The 3392-nt window shown below is 38.5% G+C and overlaps 1 long non-coding RNA gene across 1 annotated transcript; it reads left to right on the forward strand.

Annotated features, from left to right (window-relative positions):
• The first annotated feature begins 822 nt into the window (after window positions 1–822).
• LOC129881038 (uncharacterized) lies at window positions 823–3097 on the forward strand. Its single transcript, XR_008765515.1, has 4 exons — window positions 823–938; window positions 1033–1114; window positions 1724–1779; window positions 2785–3097. It is a non-coding gene; the product is annotated as an uncharacterized LOC129881038 (long non-coding RNA).
• Window positions 3098–3392: the final 295 nt, after the last annotated feature.

A 3392-nucleotide genomic window follows, 5' to 3' on the forward strand; every position in this document is an offset into this window, starting at 1 on the left:
GTGGGAATAGGTTGTGTCTTGATGCAGCACGACCAAGTTATAGCGAATGCTTCCCGGCAACCTAAAAAAATATGAAAGAAGGGATAGGTAATGGGCATACTTAAAAGGACAACAATAAAAGGAACCCTCCTGAAGTATGAAGACACTGTATGAGGTTAGTTCAACATTCGTGGACGAATGTTCCTAAGTGTGCGAATGTTATAACCCGTATTTTTTACATTAGGATATTTCGGAGACAACGGTAACAAGTCAAGGGCAAGGTTATGTTTGATCTTGTTGGATACAAAATTCTTATGATTAATTGGAATTTCAATTTGAAAATATTAGAAAAAGGTGAGTGGCAAAAATAAATAAATAATTAGAATTTCTCATGGAGGATGTTATATCCCGTATTTTATATGGTTGGATGTTTTAAGGTAGTTGTGGGAAGTTAAGGGAATGACAATCTTCCAAAATTCATTTATTTAATATACAAGTTGGATATGAATATTATTTATGATCATTAATAGTGTGGAAATAATGGAAAAGGCAAAGGGCAAAAAAGAAAATTCGCAAAGTGGCCTATGGTAATATTGTGGAAGGCTAGGGGTAAAATGGGAATTTCATAAAGTCTTCAAGAAGACTCATGTGGTCCCCACATGCCACATGGCAGCCCATGATTGGAGAAAAGGGGTGTGTTGGACCAATGAGATCTTGGCACGTGTCACCACTTACGTCTTGACATCTGTCGCCACTTAGGGCTTGACACATGTCACCAATGAGGGCTTGACACGTGTCGCCACTTGGGTGGCCTATATATATATATGTTTTATGACCAATTCAGCCACACACCTCATTCTTATCAAGAAAAGTTTAGAAAAGAAGAGAAGAGGAGAGAAAGGAAGAGAAGAAACTAGAGAAACTAGAGAGAGAAAGCTACGAATTTGAGAGAAAAAGAGGTAAGTTCTTCGGTTCCGTTTCATGAATTAATTATCTAGGGTATACCATGATGTTATGAAGGTATTTGTAATGAAATTGTATGGCTTGGAGCAGCCCAAAACGTTACCAAACAGCCCCAAAGTTTCAGCTGCGCTAACGGAACTTCCGAGGTGAGTTTCGGCGAGTTTCGGCTAAGGTAACGTTTTCTCTTTATAACTGGACTTTATGATGATGTTATGAAGTATATTACATGTCTTAAAATATGCTGGAAGTGTAAAAAAATGTATAAGGATGTTTGACGTTGGAAACAAACTAAATGGAAGTCGTAGTAGTTAAATCGAAGTCGCGTAGTGTGTTGTTGTTGTGGTGCTGCAGTTTGGTGGTGGTTTAATTGCGTGTTGCAGGGCTGTAAAGTACTCAAAAATGGATGTGGTTGCTGCTGGTTGCATCCACACAACCCTCCATTTGGTATGACTACATATTTTACGAAATAAAGGTTAAAAACTCTATTTTGGTACCGTAGTTTGGAATGAGTTGTATAGAGCTTGTATTGTGTAAAGTTGATGTGATTTAATTGTATACATGCTGCTGGCTGTTGTTGTTGGTATGGTTGTTGACATGGTGGCCAAGTTGAAAACTCGGGGATGTTCAAGTTACAGGGGAGATGCTGCCCGATTTTCGGTAGATTCGGAGCTAGTAATAAACTAGTCGAGAGACATAGATAAGGAAATGATTCCTATGGTTACTTGGGTGTAGAGTTGGAAATTGGAAAGTGAAAGTTTATTAACCTTAGTATTAATTTCAGGTTAAATAGGTTCAAGAGACGACGAGGCGAGCATAGTTAAGAGTAATCCGTAAGAGGTACGTAAAGCGAACCTTTCTTTCTTTTGGCATGTTTTTGACATAAGTATGTAAAACATATTCTTTCGATTTTCATGTTTTGACATAAGTATGTAAAGCTAATCTTTGTGTTGGTATGGTATTTATGAAACAAAAATATGACTTTTATATAATTTCAAAGAGGTTCCTATTCCTAGAGCCATTAGGATGGACAATCCCTTGATTTCCAAAAGGTATTTTATTATGCTTTGATACGTCTATATGATTCCAGAAGATTTATTCTGATATAATCCAGGGCAACTTTCGAAAGGTACTTGACATAGGTCTCGTCTCGATTTTTAAATGATAGATCATTCTGATTATTCCATTGAGTCTTAAATTTGATTTAAATTGCATATAGTTTCTCACTACTCCACTCGTGGATGCCTCAATGCTTCTTTCACTGAGCCTGGGCCAGGATATATTTTCGTGCGTATTTCTCTGCATTATTCGCCGTGTCCCGATGTGAGGGGGCAGGTATGACATGTATCATGGGGTGGTAAATATTATGCCACGGAGTTATGCTGTGCCATGTACATATATGTTTGTGATATGATATGATATGATATGATATGATTTGATATGGCCATCTGATATGATATGATTTGTTACGGAGATATTCCCTACTCTGGTGTTATGCTGTGCCGTGGTGCCGATGATGGGAGGGCAACCACACTTTGTTCACCGAGTCCCATAATGGGGCCGGATATGGCATATGTTTTTCTGTATACATTATCTGAGGTTTTGATCGGCATTTGATATCTCCGGATATTTTGCTCAGTTTTGTACATTCTATCGCGGTAATGACTTTACTTATTACAATCCATTATATGTGGTTTGATAAACATTTGATATTTTTGGATATTTGCTCATTTTTGTACATTTTGCTCTGGTAATGACTTTACTGATTTCAGTCCATGCTTTACATACTCAGTACATTTTCCGTACTGATCCCCTTTCTTCGGGGGTTGCGTTACATGCCCGCAGGTACAAATGATTGGTTTGCTGATCCGCTCGCTTAGGACATCCACCATGTTGGTCGACAGTGCTCCTTTGTCCGGAGCCCTATTTTGGGTACTGACACTTTCTGTTGTATATATATATATATATATATATACGTTGTTCAGGGTACGGCGGGGCCCTGTCCCGTCATATGACTAGGATATCATTCTGTAGAGGTCTGTAGACATGAGATGTGGGTTTTGTATATATGTTTTGGGTTTTGTGTGTTTCGTTATGGCCTATCGGCCCTCGTGCGTTATATCTATTTTGTGATCTGTTTAGAGATCATTTCTGATCATCACCTATGTTTATTCGATTAAAATACTAAGTGGGGATAAGGGTACGTATGGGTGCCCAAATCGGGCACCAGTCATGGCCTACGGAGTTGGGTCGTGACAGCGAACCTCCAGAAAATCTTCTAATTTTGCAAGTGGAAGTTTTCAAATCCTCCAAGTTTGCGAGTTGAAGTCTTCAAATTAAAGTTTTAGCCCCATCATGTCTGCGAATCATTGTGTCTGAAAGTTGAATTCTTCAAAGCCTTGATCTTCAAATTACCTTTATTAAGGAGGGAATGCGTATCCATTCCTTTTCAC

Source organism: Solanum dulcamara, chromosome 1 (assembly GCF_947179165.1).
Source record: "Solanum dulcamara chromosome 1, daSolDulc1.2, whole genome shotgun sequence".
Lineage (NCBI taxonomy): Eukaryota > Viridiplantae > Streptophyta > Magnoliopsida > Solanales > Solanaceae > Solanum > Solanum dulcamara.